The sequence below is a fragment of the Lepisma saccharinum genome, chromosome 1 (assembly GCF_977018435.1).
Source record: "Lepisma saccharinum chromosome 1, izLepSacc3.1, whole genome shotgun sequence".
Taxonomy (NCBI): domain Eukaryota; kingdom Metazoa; phylum Arthropoda; class Insecta; order Zygentoma; family Lepismatidae; genus Lepisma; species Lepisma saccharinum.
Window position 1 is genome coordinate 60,239,362 of NC_139229.1, and position 20,356 is coordinate 60,259,717.

At 39.1% G+C, this 20,356-nt stretch overlaps 1 protein-coding gene across 1 annotated transcript in view; it reads right to left on the reverse strand.

Annotated features, from left to right (window-relative positions):
* Positions 1 to 20,356, reverse strand: part of LOC145995385 (neurotrimin-like) — a 366,883-nt gene that overhangs the window by 346,387 nt on the left and 140 nt on the right. The window lies entirely within an intron of this gene.

The following is a 20,356-nucleotide window of genomic DNA, read 5'->3' on the forward strand; positions in this document are numbered from 1 at the left end:
GATGTTGAGTGCATAGGGGAAAGGCACTGTCCTGCCCTATAAATAAATGTTACCAAGAGGAGCAGATATTATATCGTATATTTACTTAATATATACAATATTGTTAAAGATCTTACAAATTGAGAAAGCTTTCAAAATTATCGAGATTGTATCTTTTGTTAAAAGATGGCAGCGTACAATCATATTTACTATATGACCACAAAACCTACATAAGAGATCGATGTTCAATTTAAAATTGTACATATTAAAACATACTTATTGAAGTTTGTAAGGAATTGTGATAAATATGGATTTCTCACCGAATTGTTAATAAAGAATTAACAATAAAATTTTAATATTGCAAGACAAATATTTTAAAAATATATTATCATCAATTATCCAGAAGAAGAAATGAACTATGGATAAATTAAGGCGAGAAATATTTCAAAGTAGATCTCAAATAAAATATCTCCATATTGGCGTAGTAGTATTGCACATAATCCACAATGCCATCGACGTATGTTGTCGTAACGTGGCATATCATATACAGGGCTATTCAAAAAGAAAGAGCAGATTTCAAATGTTTATTTCTCACAAACTATAAAAGATAGAAACACGTGCCATACATCAATGGATAGAATAAGGTTCAAAGTTTTATTGTTGAAAGTTTTAATGTATGCACTGAACATGAGCACCATGTGTTGCCCGACAAACATCGAAACGGTACTCCATTTCTTCATTTCTTGCCACACACGAATTAACTGGCCCCTAGTTATTGAATTGATAGCTACAACAATTCGATGTGTATTGAATGGAACTAATAGGAAGAATTATAAAACTTTGAACCTTCCTCTATCCATTGATGTATGGCACGTGTTTCTATCGTTTATAGTTCGTGAGAAATAAACATTTCAAATCTGCTCTTTCTTTTTTTAATAACCCTGTATATCTGATTGGTTGCTTACCCACAGGTTGCGGAATTAATGTCTATTTGGAAAGTACGCACCCCAATCGAGCAACGGGTCTTCGTATTTCATCTAATCATCTCCTCACCATTAACGTGCAAAAGATGGTTAGGAAACGATGCGATGTAATTTTAAAAAAAAGGTACGTTCTAACACATTTGACGGTATCTGGTGCTTTTCATTGCTGGGTTGGAAACACTGCCTGGGAAGATGCAAAGCGACATATTACGCTAGCGAGAGCTGGGGCGTTCCGAGGCTTCCATTCAAGGGCGTTCAAATTTACGACGCAGAGCGGAATTGCAGGGGAAATCCTATGGATATGCAAGAGGAGTTGAGGCCGCCGAGAGCTGCCTGCCTCTTCGCATGATGCGAGGCCTGTGTTCCGCCTTTGGAGCCTTCATGGAGCTTCTCACTTACGCAACCTGAGTTAAATATTAAAGGCAGGCCCTTTCGAGGGTCTTCGAAGACCGGAGAGTGGGGCAGGAAGCCGAACGGGGAGGCAGATGTTCATGAAATTCCCAACTCATCTCTTCTACAGTCATGCAGGAAGGGATGCGACCCAAAGTAATTGTGCTAATTACTTACAACGTCGTTCCGAGCTTCTTGCGCCAATCAGACACCTAGACCATAGATACCAGACATCTGGATGGTTGAACACAAATAAAGAAAGATAACCTAACTTAAAATGAGTTATCTTGTTTAAATCCACTTTAATCACACATAAGATAATCGGGACAGGACTTACAGATTAAAGTGAATCCGAAGCGCTGTGTCTCCACCTAGTATCCAACTTTGAACCTCTTGATTACAAGGCAATCCGTCATTGTTGAAGCTCATTTTACATATAAATTAAAAATGCTGTCGTCATCCGTGGCGAAGAGGTTATCACAGCACGGTACGGCGCAGGGGTACCAAGTTCGAATCCCGCCCTGGTCATGGGCGTTCTTTGGTAAATGTACCTTCATCAATTTTATAATATCATCACTCATCCTCATCGTCACGATTAGCCAAAAGTTGCAGAAAAGCGACGGTAACAAATAAGCGTTGTCCAACTGACACATTAGAATATTTTCGCAATTCTAAAAATTACTTCATTTTAATTGTCAGTGCTAGATTTTTCTATTTTTAGCTGTTTTTATAGGAAAGCCGAGAAAAGGATTAAAGTCACTCCATTACTCGCCTCCAAGACACCGCCACCTCCACTGTTCCACTTTAGATACTAGTAAGTAATATACATTTATTTATTTATTTATTTATTTACTCAGGGTTTCTGATACAGTCGTATTTGGCCATTTTACACTGAAACAGCATAAACTCGTATTAACACAAAATAACAAAAGATAAATACAATAACAGGATGGGATAGATTTACATGTTCTTGGTCAGTAATATACAAAAATTACGTTCTGGAAGGAAAATATCTACATTCAGGGGAAGTTTGTTCTAGATTTCTGGGAGCCTGTAAAACAAGGAGCGTTGTAGAAGGGATAGCCTAGTGGTTGAGTTGTGGAAGAGTTGCAGGTTGCGTGTTTGCTTTTGGGGTACCCTAAGTGTGAATTCACTGATTACGAGATCTGTTCTGATTTTGCCATTTATTATCTTGTATAAAAATTTCATGTCAGCTAGATCACGACGATAGGATGGAGTGTGAATATTCAGAGCAGCCATGGTGTCTGATTTGGATACATGTCGAAAGGAAGGTATTCTATGGCGAACAATTGCAAGAAAGAAACTGAGAACAGAATCTATTCTGGTGAGATTGGTTTTTGAGGCCATTGCCCAAATTGGGGAACAGTATTCAAGGATGGGCGAGATGAAAGATTTAAAGAATAAAGCAAGAGATGATGGGTTTTGAATTTCGCTAAATCTGTATAGAAGACCGAGAAGGCGCATGGCTCTTTGAGTGGTAGCAATAATATGATAATTAAAAGTGAGTTTTTCATCCATGATAATACCTAGGTCCTTTTGGGTGGAAACGTTTTGGATTGGTTTGTTTTCAATAGTATAAGTAGACACCACTTTGTTCTTTTTTAGGGAATAAGTAAGGAAAGAGCATTTCTGAGGGTTTAGTTCTAAATTCCACTGACGACACCACTTAACAAGTTCTGTGAAAGTATTTTGAAGAATCATCATGTCATGATGCGATGAGATCTCCTTAAAGAGTTTACAGTCATCCGCAAACAAAAGTATATTGATAGGGAGAGAGGACAGTTTTTCAGGAAGGTCAAAACGGGAAGAAAGTTAGAAGAGGTACCTGAAAGAATAACACGTTGTTCACGCTCATGGAGGTAGTCCTGGAGTAAAGAGAGAAATTTGCCATGGATGTTAAATCTGGATGATAATTTATGAAGAAGAAATGTATGATTAATTTTGTCAAAGTCTTTCGAAATGTCCAAATATATAGTGTCAAGTTGGGAGTTATTATCAATAGCTCTGGCAGCATGCGAAAGTAAGACGGAAATATTTGTTAGGCAAGAACTGCCTGGAAGAAAACCATGTTGTGCTGTGTTGATATATGGTGACGTAAACTGAAGTAACCTGTTAAAGAAAAAGCCTCACCTACCTATGTCTTTATTCACACTTAAAGCATCCTAACACAATAACTTCAAGAAGAAAGAGAGCATGAACAACAACTTAATGTTAGTTACTGGAAGGGAAGATCGTATCACCTTTTGTTACAAGTTTTCTATAAATATGGAATAAATTGTTCACATGGATCAAAGTAGCTAAAATTAATCGTCGAAAACTTCGACCCACCCTAACACACACAATACAGTTCCTGTTTGTTCCAAATTTTAATAAAATGTTTAAAATGATGAAAAAGAAATTAGTGTTTTCGGGGTCTGCATGTCAGTTGGAAACAGAGATAATGAATGGATCGAATATTAAGTTAAAAAACCAAACTGAAATTTTAATAAAAGCCTATCTCGTGCACTAGTGCATTTTTTTGCGGGGTGGAGGGTTGCATGCATGCTCATGGGTCCTAAATGAACAATGCAGCAAGATTAGTCAAAATCGGAAGGGACCAGACATTTATCTCAGGAATTTCTCTCTCATAACTTTCACATTGCGAGATTCACACCTACACCGACGGACATGCTATGATATTTGTGACAATTACAAGCTCATATGTTGTTACGAGTGGCACCATTGAGATGAAAATTTACTTTTGTTGCTTGGGTACTTGATTCTAGTGTTGAGGGTGGGTAATTTTTTATTTAAAAAATCATAAACTTCAAATTGAATTGAAAAACCTTGACGTTGTTCAAGTTCGGACTTGAGTCCACTATTTAAATTGAAAATGAATTCGCCTTGCTTCCTTTCCATAAACATCTATCGCTTTATTGATGAACAGTTTTGCCTTTTTGCATTTTTTCCACGATGCACGGAGATCACTTATTCTGCTTTCTTTCATCCATTCGAATCACACGAAGTTTTCTGATATCTCAGGGGGACTTGTGCCCTCTCTACGGGCGCCCTTGGTCAATTCTTGGGAACCAGGCAGAAACTTGAACCGAACCTTCGATAGCGGGATCCACTAGCTTAAAAACTTATTTCCCCACTTCATAAGAGATATTGTAACGAGATTTCAAGGGAGATCTACGCTTGAAGCAAATTGACTGCTTGATTCGCAACGGAAGCAGATGTGAAGACGTGAAGCCTTCAGGCTGGTAAACAAGTGGGTAATTAATTCCCTAGCTCAGCCGGGCTTAACCCTTCTGCTATTGTGGACCGTTCACTTTAGTTGTTTCGAAGCACGGAAGCATTCAATTTAAGAACCAGCTTCTTTTCTTGGCGGCTAAGAACCACAACAGAGTTAGCCAGCGTTTAGCGATACTAGCGCCGTGCCGCGGCGGAGTGATTACTCTGCCTCTTCTATGCTCTATGCCAGTACAGGGCAAGGATTTCATGTGTCTGAGGAAGTCTAGATAAACATCCACTCCATACATTAGTAAAGCTGTTACCTTAGGGCTATTGTTGCTTGTTCTTACCTTCATGAGAACTGCAGAGAATTGAGGCCTTTGTTGTATGTACTTGTCTGTTACATTGTTCAGTGTATTGGCGTGCGTTGTTAATAAATAATAAAATAATATGAACATGGGCCAGTCATGTTATGCATTGATTAATATGAATATTTGAGTGGATGACTAAGACATGCTATGTATTAATTAATAATGGATACATGAGTGGCCGCGGTGGCTCAGTCGGTAACGCGTCTGACTACCATGCTCAAGGTCCAGGGTTCGATCCCAGGCCGGTTCAAATCCGGGAACTTTTGTAACGTTGGAAGCGGCCCCGGCGCCCACCCAGCGTCGAATGACATGGGTACCTGGGGGAAACCCTGGGGGGTAAAGGCGGTCAGGGGCGTGGTGATGATCACATCACCGCCCTTCACGACCGATCAAGAAAGTGTGGGGAGTTACCCCCACACCCCCTATACGCCTTCATGGCGTGGTGCTATGCACAGGGGAGCACTTTACCTTTTTTTACATGAGTTAATGGTTGATTAAGGCATATCTATGTTATGCGAGTTTTTTGAGATTAAGTCTTTGTTTTAAGTCCACTTTATGCACAGAAAGGTACGGTGCTATATGCATGTGGGAATATCAAGAAATTGAAGTACAGTAACATATACTGTACTGCATAAGTTACGTCCAAATGTAATCATTAAAATACGCGTATCATATTCAGATTAATTGATTGATTTGCTTTATTTTGCTTCGCTTTCGTGCCACTTTTGGCTAATTGCGAGGATGGAGATGAGTGATGATATGATGAAATTGATGAATGGACAGTTACAAACATCCATGCCCAGGCCGGGATTCTAACCCGAGACCGCTGGCGTCGTAGCGCGATGTGCTAACCACTCCGCTACGGGGGCCGGCACGTATCAAATTTTAGAAATATCTTCTTTATTTTAAGATGCCTCATTTGTTCCAATTATCAATATTTTACCATAAATGTATCTTTTTCCAGTAGTTGAATCATGGAAACAAAATCCAAAGTTAAGATCTCCCCTTAACGTTTAAGGAAAGTAGCGTACACCCTCAGAAAATTTTTGAATTACAATAATGTATATATTTATATTCATCTCCACCATCACAAATTGCCCAAGACGAAGATAAATGACGTACAACAGCCAAATTAGAAATATAATGAAAGGGACTTGTTACTGTATAGTTGAAGTCCTGATTCGAACGCCAGTTTGGTATCTTTGACACAGCTCGAGAGGAAGCCGACCGGACCTGTATCTGGTTTCGAGCCAGCACCTGTATTTTTTTTCTGAAAAGCGCTGTTCTCACTTTTACTTGCAGTGTTAAGACATCCAATCATTCACTGCGATGTTCTACTCCCAATGTCTCCACATTGTATAAAAAAATAGCATAACAGAATAACACAATCTAGTAAAGACAACGCATCCGCAACCTCACTTAAGAATTCTCTAAAGAAACTAAATTGGCAACATCTCATTTACTCCACGTGGACTTGACAAGAGCTGTCAGTTCCTAGAACGGACGCTATTGGTGGGAAATGTTTGAGGGGAGGATGTACTGGGCTCTACGCGGACGTGACGGATGGTTGTTTACTGCTGTAACAGAGGGAACTGATCTTTCGGAATTTTCTTTGAAGTAAAGTAACGTTAGAATCAGGACTTAAACTATACATGTACACCACGATGTTCCCAAAGAATATGTTGTACCATCGTGATTACGTCACCACCGACTTCATGTCCGAAAACTTGTAGGCGAGTTAGGGAAGGAATCTTCAGACTGAATCAAAAATATCGACCTTACATTCAATATACGTCTTGCTAAACCACATCCCGTAGGAGTTGGACGACAAGAATTTTCATATCAGCGTCTTCCACTCGGCTGCAAGTGTATTCGAAATGGATGGGGGTAGGACGGACGTGGCCCAGGGGATGTGGGTGAAGGATGCTGACCGGTCTCTTGAGTTCAGAGGAGTCTTACGTTCCTGAATTGAATGCGATCCTGGGACGCTGTTATAGAAGGAAGGGCCAGTTCGCCTACAATGATTGGCCGATGCAAGAAAGATGGGGAAAATATGGTGAACCCTCGGCTGGTACTTGAGGGCGAAGGTATTCTATGAGGTGAATGCCTTTTCCTGGTGACCCGACGATGCATCTCGCGAAAACATATGCCCACGAGCTGGTTTGAGGTTTTTTCCGCAAGTGTGATGACGGATGCTGTCTAATGATCATCTCAGGATATATCGAAAGCCCTTGACAAACTTGTGACTTCGTTATCCGTAGAGATGGAATATGGCAGTTAAGGTTCGGCCAGCGTTCTCGTTAGTGTCAACAAAGTGTATCCAAAACTCACATGGATGTCCACAGATGGGTGAAGAGTCATCATATTACACCAGTCCAGTCCAGAATTTATTTTGGTCAAGAGAGTTTATCTGTGGATATGTGTTTCAGATGTATAGGGTTTGAGAAAAAATGAGTAGACATCTTGGTTTTGGCGACTCTTATAACAGTGGGTGGTTGGGCTATCTGTCACTTTTAATATAACGTTCTAACAGACCAATGAGGTTAACATGGAGTAGGAAGTTTACCTATTACTTTCTCCGTGTTCCATAGAGCCCACAAATATCATCTGATCCTCCACATTATGGGCTACTTGTTTGTATCCTTGCACATTTACTTATTCTACAAAACTTGTGACTTTTCTTTGTTACAATATAAATTAATTTGCTATCTTTCCTTGTGAATTTACAATGCCATTTGCCATGCCTGTTGTAAACTTCAAATGTGCAGATCTCTGTTTCGTTAATGTGCAATGTTCAATATCCTTTTCTCTGTCTATAATAAGTGTATAACGCTTATGTATCTGGCACCATTGACGTTGATGTGCCAACAATAACATCAGTTTGGGATATAGGGACAACAAATGGATTGATCAAAACTTGATTTGCTGCTCTTTGGTGCGGGACACGTCCAGCTGCTAACACTTGGGCGAAAATCGGTTGCTCAAACATGCTGGTAGCATCAAACATAACCCTCGTAACGAAATTACATGCATTATTTTCACAATTAGAAATCTAATAATTGCCTTCGTTGTTAGATTAGGTCAGATTTGAGACTATTAGCAACCCCTTTTGAAGGTAATGTTCATGTCATTATCAAAACACGGATTCGAAACTAAATTGGAATCAGTGTTTAACAGCAGAACACGTATCACTACATCACAAACAATTGCATTGATTGAACTTCTGCAAACAGATGCATCACTTTTAATCCTTTCTTATTTCAAAATCCGATTATTTATTTCAAAACTGCAACAAAATCTACGCCTACCACTCATCAGCTGCCCGAAAGGTAGCTTACGTAACTCAGCGACGTGATTATAGAAACCTCAGAGCCATCTAGTAAAGATCTTGAGAAGCAGTGAAGCAAACCGAACACCCTTAAGATAAAAAAGTAGGAAGGAACTTACGTAATGTTTGGGAAATGCATCAGAAACTCTGAGCAACAAAGAAAACGCTTTGAGGAATGCTAACTGCCGCCTCTGTATCGACCGACTTGCTATCTGGAAGTTCGCACTTCCAGCCTCCTCCTCCTCCTCCTCCTCCAAGAGATGTGTACGTCAAAAGACTAACGCCTTTTCCTCCTGCCATTCTCAGGCCTTCGCTTTTTCATCTCCCCCTCCCCCATCTCGAGAAACATATTTCGCCGCGGGTAATTTTGTTTTCTACTTACGAATGTAGAGAGTCTTCCGAAACACACGCAAAAACACAAATTCTGCTGGATTATGGGAAAAGAAATTCATTCAGCCCCTGCTTTTGAGTTCCTCCTTTATATAACATGAAAATAAAATTGGAATTGCCAGTACAATTGCGTCACTCGTACAGTTACGGACACTTCTGGGTTGTAGCAATCCCATTCACTTTAAATGGAATCGTTACTCAGCCCAGAAGTGTACAGTGACCGGCAATAAAAATGGGACACCTAGATCCTGAAATACTCTATTCCCAGCAAGGCGTTGTGTGTGTTGCCTAACTCTACGGCGATAAGTGGATTTTAATAGCAAATTTCCAATGGTAACTTCTACCAACGCCGTCCAGTTAGGAACCTAGCAGGGAAACTACTATTTCAGGATCTAGGTGTCCCACTTTTATTGCTGGTGACTGTACATGACTGTACATCAGTTTCAAAGTATGTTACTGGTTAGTGATTTATTTCGGTGAAATGCTCCCCTGATTCCAGTACGTGACTAATTATACTAGTCCCTGACTGCCATCCTGATGCATTCCTGCACTGGCTTCAGACGAACTTCGGCTTATACAGTCACCGACAAGTTTGGGTTATAAGTATTTATTTATCTATTTATTTATTAACCAGTCGCCTATAACAGAGCGAATGCTCCAATTACAATAGGCATTACAATTTGCTATATACAATATATTTTACATAAATACATAATACATGATACAAACACATAGTAATTATTACACAAAACCTTAGATAAATACGAATACAAAAAGGTATACAAATACAAAACTTACACAAATACAAAAATTTGCATACATATATTACAAATTTTGAACAGACGAGAAAACTAAAGGACAGAAGAAACAAAACATAAACAAGTAACAAACTATAAAATCTTGAGAATAATAAAGAAATTATACAAATACCATTATTTAAATAAGAAACAGCAATAATCAATACAAAGCAAAAGTTCAAATTTGAATTCGTTTATATGTATACAAAATTTAATTCTCGATATACGAGGGTCACTACTTATATTTTGAGCCTTGGCAACACTGCTTGAAGTTAGGCGGGATTTGACGTTTGCACGGAATCGTCTGGCATTATTGACCATAACGTACTTCAAATGTTTTGTCAATAGCTTCATTTGTGTTGTTTATGTTGCCTTGGAGATTGCGCAACAACAATAAAATGGAATTAACTCGTGAACATTTTCGTGCGATGATTTTTTACGATTTTCGACGTGGATTATCAAGACAAGAGTGCATCGATCAACTTACTTCCACATTTGGCGATGAAGCCCCGTCCTTTGCCACTGTGAAACCCTGGTATAACGAATTTAATCGTGGCCGCCATTCGCTCACCTACGAGATTCGCGAAGGTCGTCCAAAATCAGTTGTTGTTCAAGAAAACATTGATGCTGTGCAAAACCTAATACTGCAAGATCGTCATGTGTCATACTGTGAGATTGAGGCAACCATAGGCATTAGTTCCACCAGCATATATAAAATATTACATGATCATTTAGCTGTGAGAAAGGTATGTTCTCGTTGGATCCCACACAATTTGACAAAAACTCAAAAAGACGCTCGCGTCAATTGGTGCAAACAAATGATCAATAAATACAATCGTGGTGCTTCAAAAGACGTATATAAGATTGTAACAGGTGACGAATCATGGATAAATGCATATGAGCCGGAACGTAAACAGCAGTCGACTGTATGGGTGTTTCAAGATGAACCCAATCCAACAAAAGTTGTTCGCGCTCGAAGCACATCGAAACAAATGGTCGCCTGTTTTTTCGGGAAAACTGGTCATGTGGCAACTGTGCCTTTAGAGGAACGTAGAACGGTCAACTCTGAATGGTACACAACAATTTGTTTGCCAGAGGTCTTCGGTCAAATACGGAAAACAAACAAACGCCGTCGGATCATTCTTCATCAAGACAATGCCAGCTGTCACACATCTCGTCTAACAACCGACTTTATGAACAGTCAAAAAATCGAATTGATGGGTCATCCGCCGTACAGTCCTGATTTGGCACCCAATGACTTCTTCTTGTTCCCGAATGTCAAGAATAAATTGCGTGGACAACGATTTTCGTTCGCGGAAGACGCCGTTGATGCCTAAAACCATATTATGGAGGTCTCAAGAAGATTGGAAAAACTGCTTTGACAAATGGTTCGAACGAATGCAAAAGTGTATTGACCATAAAGGAGAATACTTCGAAAAACAATAAAGCAGTTTTCAATGCCAAATTCCTGTTTTTTCATTGTTAGGCTCAAAATATAAATAGTGACCCTCGTATGAGATAAATGTTATAAATTGTATTTGAGACTATACATATATCACTCTAGAACTGGATCTGTTTTATTTGTATATTATATCTAATATGTTATTTAAACTATATAGAAAGTTTTTAATATTAATAGCAAAATCCAAATCAATTCCATTCGATACAATATTATCATGCTTACTTAATAATCTAATGATTGGAGAATTTTGATAGAATTTTGTGTTTGATTTATTGCAGTAAAATGGTTGTCTTACTCTTAATACCCTATAATTGACGTTATAGTCTATCAACTGTAAAAGATTTTCACACTCAAGTATACCATTGATACGTTTGTATAGGAATATATGGTCAGCCGTTTGCATGGACTTTCAACAGGACCATTACAACATGTACACTTCTGTTCAGATAAACTGACACACCCGTTTAAGTTCAACTTCGGAGGCGATGGAAGTGGTGGTACTACACGCGGAGTAAACGTTCGCGGGGAAAAGTACACTGATGTGTTGCTAACTTTTTTAATCACATGTAGGACCTTCTTTGACTTTCCGAATGAAAGAAAACGGTATCAACAGGAAAAGCTTGGCACTATACAATTTCATGGACTAGAGTGACAAATTTCACGAAAATTAATGAAGAAGTGAATCTGAGTAACTGAGTCGAAAATAAATACTATCTTCCTTTTTTGGCGTATTGCATATGCAGATGGAAAGACAGCATAACAAGACTGTAAGACAGTGATACTCTTAGGAACAGTATTTACGTTGTACCCTGTATGTCAGTCCGTAACTTGTACAATAAAAATAAAACACCCTGTATATCGGAATCCTCTTGACAATGAAGAACATGCTTTTGACAAATTTTCGCGAGAGGCTGCTCAACTTTTGAGAAGCGTTCGTGAAACAAATGCCGCTTTCCAGTTCACTCAATCATACGCTCGGTTGACTGTACTCAAACTTCCAATGTATTCTTTGCAGAATTCATCTACACGGTCTCTCACCATCCCCTGCCCCTCTCTCTCTCTCTTATCTCTGCTCGGCCCTTGCGAAAGTTTTTCCACAGTCACAAGGGGCAATAGAGTTTTCCATCTTTTCGCCAGCTATGAAGTGTACATTACGTCATCCGACGAGGCAGAAGTTTCAAGAACTTTCCAAAACTCGATGGAACGCAGCGACTTGTCTGAAGGGCCGGATGGGCTGAGGAAATGATCAAACCAGATGGTACTGGGAAGATGGCCGCCTTCTTTTTCTTGTGTTTGGTGTACATGAGAAGGTTGGACGTCAATTGCGACTCGAGGTTTACAACCATTGCTGAAATGACGTCAATTGGAGAACAATGCGATATTCCTTCCTTGCTTTCGGGCTATTAGTTTGCTGTTTCTATTTGCGTTATTATTGAATTCATAGTTACTGAAGTTACGTTCAGGGGTAATCATTTGAGCCCGGATTTGTATGTAATACTAAACCTTGGATTTTTAGGTTCTAAAAAGTGTTATTTTTAGGTTCCTAAAATAGGCTCTAAAAACCCTAAAATAGGCTCGTAAAACCATAAAATAGGCTCGTAAAACCATACAATAGGTTCTGAAAATAAAATATGTCCTGAAAATCTTACGTAAGGCGCTAAAAATCCTGAAGTAGGTTCAAAACACTTAAAATAGTTTAAAATTACTGAAAATACTGATTAGATATAGTCACCGGCAATGAAAATTGGACACCTATATCGTGAAAAACGCACTATCTTGCATAACGTTATGTGTGTTGCCTAACCCTGGCAGAACTTACTATTGGAAATTTGCTATTAAAGTTCACTCTTCGCCGTATAGTTAGGCAACAATCTTTTTTCATGTTATCCACAATGGAACTCCGCAATTTTGTCTGCCAGGATCATCTTATATGCTGAAAACAATCTTTCAACGAAAACAGTCAGTAGTGTAAACTTCAATGCTGAAATGTTAGTTTGCAAGGCGTGAATGCCACAAGGCACCGAAGTGACGTGAAAGTGAGCAAGAGTACACAGATCAGACCACTTTGGATTGTACAGGTAACAGTGGCACCAGACATTTTGCTTTGTTTAGAGCTTTGAAAAATCACCATGGACTTGGAGGAAGGGAAATCGACAGAGAGTACGTTTCAATCACGTTTGTCATTGAATTTTTTCGTGACCAAACAAAGCAAATGCCTCTATGTGACATAAAAATCCTGTAAAACCTTTAAAAATATATAAAAACCTAGGCCACAAACCTAAAATAGGTTCTAACAAGTCTTTTAGGTGTTTAGGCACTATAAAACTTCATCAGTTGTTTTTTTTTAACAAAACGCTGACATAACATATTATTTCTTACATACCTGTTAAGGATAAAAATAGGTTAAAAACCTAAATTCCGAGATCTAGTAATTACATATTCTACTTTTTTTCTAAATACATAACTTGAACAGTCAAATGTCAAGGAATTATATAACTGACATGATTTTGCATATGTTTTATGTTACATATTTTTACATGTTTTACATATTTGCTAATTTACTTTAACTAAAAAATCATATTTCGATAATTGTTTAACATCTCGATCCTTTCTCCTATATTTTTGATCTCTGAAACATGAAGAAAATTTGTAGCTAATGTTTCTGTTTAAATATTTTCGTCTCGCTTTTAGGTTTAGGCAAAGCACCTAGAAAATGTGCATCGGTGAACAAGAAAGCTACTTTCCTGTACGTAGCGAGTTACACAGTATTTTCATTTGATTGTTCTTTCAGTAGATGCTTTTTCTTATTTGTTTCGATAGTTACAAAGAGTTCTCTTACATATTTACATAGTCTACAATAATTTGTGATGTGAAAAATAATTAATAGTTGACAAAATTGGTTTCTTATATAATATATACACGTTGCTGTGCTTTTTTGAGTTTATAAATTTGATAAAAATGTTAATGTCATTTTTATGTCACTAAAATTATATTGAATATGTTAAAAAATATCTAGCAGAATTCTAGAAATTGCTTGGATAATCGTAATGTTAACATATTCTTTGATACTACATATTAGGGTACATATTTTATCAATTATTGTTACATATTTATGTATATATTTTTGCTTTGATATTTCATAAAAATCTGGGATCTAGTAATCTTTATACGCAACAGTAAAAAACTAATTTCTACCTTTTAAATGTCGCAAGTTTATCAAAACCAGACTGTTGGTTCGTGAGATATTGCCATTTCAATCTTTCAAGTTGATTTCAATATAGAGATATGCTGTTCGGGAAGAAAGCACTCAAGTCAAAAAATTCAATTCTACAGCAGACATTATATTTATGTTTATTGCAAACATTACTGGCATGATATACGTAAATGATGGATCATCATTTTTAAGAATCTTTACACATGCCCAACATAAAATTATACTTTTGCTTTAATTATTCAGTGCAGCTTAAATTAAAAGCAACAGGAAAATCGCAGTTCTTTACTTATGTGTCTTGTTTCGAACTTCCTAGATTTTATTTTTATATTTTATAAAATAATTTTGTAACAATACTTTTGCATTTTCCAAAATAGAAGGGTTACAGCAAAAGTCATGGCAACTACTTTTTCCCACAATAATGCGGGTCAGGCAAAAAATTGTAAAATATACAATTGGAAGGTCACGATATATGCTAACGTTTAATGTATGAATTTTGAACAACTTAGAGATCTGTATCAGCTTAGAGAAAATGACAAAGTACGCGTAGTCACTGGTCGTCTGTCTTAAACGTTGCATGTCGGCAGTTGCTTCTCTTCTACGCCCGAATGCTGCTGCCCACCTAGCAACAGTTCGGGATGGTACAGCTACATTTCGTAAAGCTTCCACAAGCTCAGTGTGTCATTCTCACGCATTCCTTCCACGGAGAACTGCTATTTTCACATAAGAACGCTGTTCACGCCGGGTCACATTCATCCTGCACGACTGTTAAACATGCACTGACTTCCCACTTCCCTCAGTTCAATGTCTTGGCAGCCACTGCCATCTAGTGGCGTCACAATACATTGCATGTGACGGGGTCTCGACTGTATATTTAAAAATTTCTTGCCTGACCCGCATTATAGTGGAAAAAAATTGTTGCCATGTGACTTTTGCTGTAACCGTCGTAGATAAATATCTATATCCAAAAATAACTGCGGCTTAATAATGTGGTATGAATCAAAGAGTCATCTTAGTGGATGGCGTTTGTTACGACAACAATGGGGTTTCCAAGAAGTCCAGTGCATCTGCACTGGAAATCAAGTCTATTTCCGGATTCCTGAAGTTTTATCGTAGGATATATCATCTTTGATGGAAACCAGAGACCCGGGTTCGGGCCTTTTCCACTAAAGGCAGTGTTGCAAATGGCCGATTCCGCATTAGCACCAGGAAGAGCGTATATTTAGACCCCTCGCGCTTGACGTTATTTAATGCCTGAATCGCATGAGGCTACATCTTCCTGTATTTTCTAGATAGACTTGGACTAGTTGTGTGGAACTGGCTCATCTGCTAGTTCTCGCCTCACACGATACTTGCTACCGTACCCATCGGTATGCTTTGAACAAAGCATTGCGAAAAGCAGAGACGGACGAGCGATTTGAAGAACGTTGTGAGAGAATAGTTACTGATATTATTAAAAATTAGAATTAAAAGAAACGTATGGATTAGAAATTGGCTCGAGAATATGGTAATGAAGGTGTACTAAGCAAGCTTTTTAATGAACTCATACATAAAATTCGCAGGATTCATTCATAAAAAATATTCTGTTCAACTAATTATGTCAAACATTTAATACACTCGTAATAATAAGGATTTTCATTATCGGCTAATCACATTTATCGTGTACAAATCTCATCGTGTACAATTCGTAAATATTAATGAACACATCATCTGTTACTCTTTCTCTGATCGAGCAGCGAACAAGAACAACCAACACTCTGAAACCACAGACAAGAAACTTTCTCTTTCCAAACTCACAGATTCTCTTGACATTATTAACTTTCGCTCTGATTGGCTGTTCCACAGAATCTAGCAGAGAAAGCCTGTAGCAATTAAAACACGGGTCTTCAAAACCAGTCAAGCAGCCATCATTTCCAGCCAGGTAGCCAGTCCAGCGCCAACTAGGGCATTCGTTCTGGGTCTCAAGTTCCGTGTGATTCGGCCTTTACTTTATATCTAGGAAATGAATTTCTACGTACATACCTATTTTCTTTTGCAACGTCCTAGACATATGCTGTTCAGAGATCTTTGCGTTCCATGTACACAGCACCCTTCTACTGAAATTCTATAGAACCTAAAAATGCCTAAATGGACTATAAATTCCTACAAATGCCTAAATGATCTATAAATCCTATAAATGCCTAAAGTTCTATTTTGACTTGAAAAAGGCCTTTTAAACCTTTCCCGTAACTTTACAAATAACGAACGACGCTTAATTCCCACCATAAGTTTGAGATCCTTGAACATATGCTGGTAAGTTACTTCAAAATATGATAATGTTATTACATTAGACAACTGTATATTTTTATAAAATTATTATAATTATGCCTAATTATTTATTATAAGCACCTATAAGTCCTAAAATGGATTTTAGAAAGTCCTAAATTCCTCTTTTTTAACAACTAAAAATCCGTTCCCTATTTATATCACACCTTTTCCAGTGCAGAGAGATAATAAAGTAATGCATGATAATCAGAACATTAACATTAAACACAAAAACATCCTACCACATAAAAACACACAGTGTAAGAAACTTTGATTCGCCTGCACACAAAGTCCAACAGCACGAAAAGGCCCAGGGGCAACAGTAGCCCGCGCGGCAATGGGACACCAGATATTAGCTGTGTCAGTTCCGACTGAAAAGTTTGCTACAAGCTACGATCCCGGACGGAACCATAAACCGGCTGTTCCATCACATGGCACAGTTAACTTCTGTTGGAACACGTTGCGAGGCGGCCATAACGGAGGCCATTACACGGGTGCTGTAAACAATAGAACTGAAGACAACAGCTCCCTCTAACCGTCCTGCCCCCAACCCCCATCATCGCACACACACATACGCAAGCAGTACTCCCTCAAGAAGTTAACAGTCCAAATCTTACCCTAGTTGTTGCCCAAGTATTCCATCTAGAACCAAAATTTACGACTGCAATATTTTCCATGAGAGCTACGACGTTTCCAAAATATGATGAGTACCCGTCTCTCTTTCTAAGTTTTACAGCAAGTTTGAATTATCTGTTCTCATCATAAGGACGAAATCATCATGTCTTGAGTGAACTTTCTATTAATACCTCCATGCTGGAACCTTGAGATACGTGGGAAGTTTTATCTCATTCGCTAAAAGCCCAGTTCATGTCTGGTTAATCCATCATACTTATTTCTGGATGAGACCCTTTTTGGATAAGAGTCACGCAGTGTTGGTGCTAATATTTTACTTAAGGTCAAGTTGGTTGGAAATGAGACATCTCAATCCGCCTTAGCAATATATACAGGGTGTATACAATTAAAGTTGCCCTGCTCAGAGCCCTCTGGAGACCGTCCGAAACAACTGATGGCGCTGAAACTTGGTACAGAGGCTATGGAGACCTTGGGGAAGCGGATCCAGATGGAAAAAAATAGTTCAAATTTTCACCACCAGGTGCAAATGTAGCGCATAGATTTAAATGTCTCCTACTCGGAACCCTCTGGAGCTTGGTAGAAGAAATGGATTGCCGTGAGAGGCTATGGAGACCATCAAGAAGTTAATGCTGACGGGGAAAGAACAGTTCAAATTTTCACCACCAGGTGCAAATGTGGCGCATAGATTTAAATTTATCCTACTCAGAGCAGTCTAGAGCTTTGTCAAAGCAGTGGATTACCGTGAAGCTTGGTACAGACGATGTAGAGACCAGGGGGAAGCGAATTCTGATGAAAGTTAAAATTTTCACCAACTGGGTTGAAATGCGTCGCTGAAGCAACAACAACCAGTAATTTGAGTTTATGTCGCTACAGCAGTGTTCAATATGCCCCTTGTCAACCTGAATGACCCTTAGGAAGAGTAAGATAGCGTAAGCTTCACTATGAACCATATTTCAGCGCCATATTTCGACCTGATGTTGAAAAATCGAACCTTTTCTTTCCCATCAGCGCTCGCTTCCCAAAGGTCTCCATCCACTTGCTCAGATACTTGCTTTCGTTCGCTCGCTCCAGAGACAGAGTGTACACTTTGTAACGGAAATCTATGGAGAAGGCAGCACATAACGGTAGAGAAGGGGAGAAAGCGAGTGGACGCAGCTGATTTATTGATTTCGTTTATTTTACTTCGCTTTTCTGTCACTTTTGATGAGGGACACTCATGCGAATTTTGACCAAGGGAATCCTGGCATCGTAGGGCGCTGTCCTCAACACTCCGCCATGGATGTCGGCTAGAGTGGGCGGAGCAAAGCAGTGCGCGCTGCTGCAAGCGGGTGGTAGCTGCAGCCGTCAACGCCTCCCATCACTGGTGAAGCAGTTTCGAGTCACTACTTGCGCAGAGGACTTGTTTTCGTTCGCTCACTACAGAGGTTCCAGGAGCACAGTGTAGTGGTGCTGTTTACCAGGATAATCCTGGCAGAAGAGAAAGCGACTTGGACTCCCCATAAAGATACACACTGCAGTCAGAGAAGCTCCAAGCCGTTAAGTTGGCATCCAGCATAAACTAAGAACACGCATCAAGAAGTGCGCACATCTCAGCAATAATCCGCCGAGCTAGGAAAACCGAGCGAGCCGTGTTTGAAGCCGGTTGACGTGAACTTCTTTAATTAATCAAGCAAAGACGCAATAGAAGCTGAGGAACCTGTGTTGAAGTTGGGGGAAGGGGGTAAATTCCTCAGCTCGCACTTTCCCTACTTCTCGCAAGACCTGCTTTTCGTTAAGAGCGCCGACTGAACTTTCACCTAACTCGGTTACACCGGAGACAGATGGGGAAAAAACTGGGAGATGCGGAAGATGCACAAGGGCGAGATGAGGAAGGGGGATGATGTGCTAGCTTGGTGACAAATTCACTTCAGAAGATGAGGGGGGGAGGAACTACGTGACAGGAAATTATTGGATTAATTTATTTCGCATCCTTGATTAATATCAATATTGATCGAAGGGGGTAGGTCCCAGTTCTTTTGCGGAGTAAGGAACGAATTAGGCGTCGACTATTCGTAAATGTTCACGAACAATGGCGGGGGAGTAAATATATACTCATGTTCACAAAAAGTGGCACAATTTAAAAGTCTGGATAGTTGAATTATGCGCCACTTTATCTGAACTGGAGTCTGTTAGCGATAACCTTCAATGCACTAATATGAAGTTCTCCTGTTTCTACATAAAGTTATATGACAATACACTTAATATTAAGTGCACTGTACACTCCTGTCATATCCGTAGCAAGGGGAGCTCAAGCCTAGGGAGCCATGCACAGAGGGCGCTCTTCAAAGCTTTAATAAACAACAAAGACCTTTCTTGACGAATCTAGGAGCGTCCTAGCCTCTCCCTGGTTAGAAAGACCCTCCTTAACAATTTAAGTGTCGTAAAGTAAGTGTTGATAACATTACCGCAAAAAGTAATTCTGCAACCGTTAGAGCTAACTACTTATAAAATTCGACTTCCGTCTCAGAGTGGTTAGCGCGAGCTACGACGCAAGGGGTCCTGGGTTCGAATCCCGGTCTGGCCATAGGTGTCCTTGCGAGTGTCTCTTCATCGGCTTCATCATATCACCCTCATCGTCGCGATTAGCGGAAGTGGCAGAAAAACGACGCTGAATAAAAAAAATTAAATTAAAATCAAATTACTTATAAAAGTAAGAAGGTAAAGGTTACCTTGTAACTGCCTTACAAGTAAGTAGTTATTTCCAAACACTGCCCCTCAGTAAGATCAAAACTCGTTTGAGAATCTGAAACGCGTTTCCTTCTCTAAATATAATTTTGTTCAACACCTAAAATTAATTAAACTTTTATGCACGCTCCCATCCGCCCCTCCTTCCCATTCAATTCTATGAACGTCAATAAACTTTCATTTCGAAAACTCCAGAAAGTTTACTTTCGATTTCTACCGCGAGAGGTCACGACCTCCTCTGACGCAAGCCAATATCCACTTTATCAGCTGGGTCAACAGGTAGCGGCGAAATGCAAAAATTTCCAATCTGAAATATTTCAGTCTAGCGTATAGATTTTAGACATGCACGAGATGTACGGTTTTAGGAAGAGAAAACATGGAGCGATATTGTTTCCCTAAGGTAAACCTGATGGTAAAGCTAAAGTATCTATGGGTAAGACTGCACTGAACCGTTAAAGTATATTTACACCTAATATATGAATCTGTTATCCGGACACAAGGTTTCATTGACAACCTGAATATTTTTTTGCTTGCCAAATGAAAGAAAATG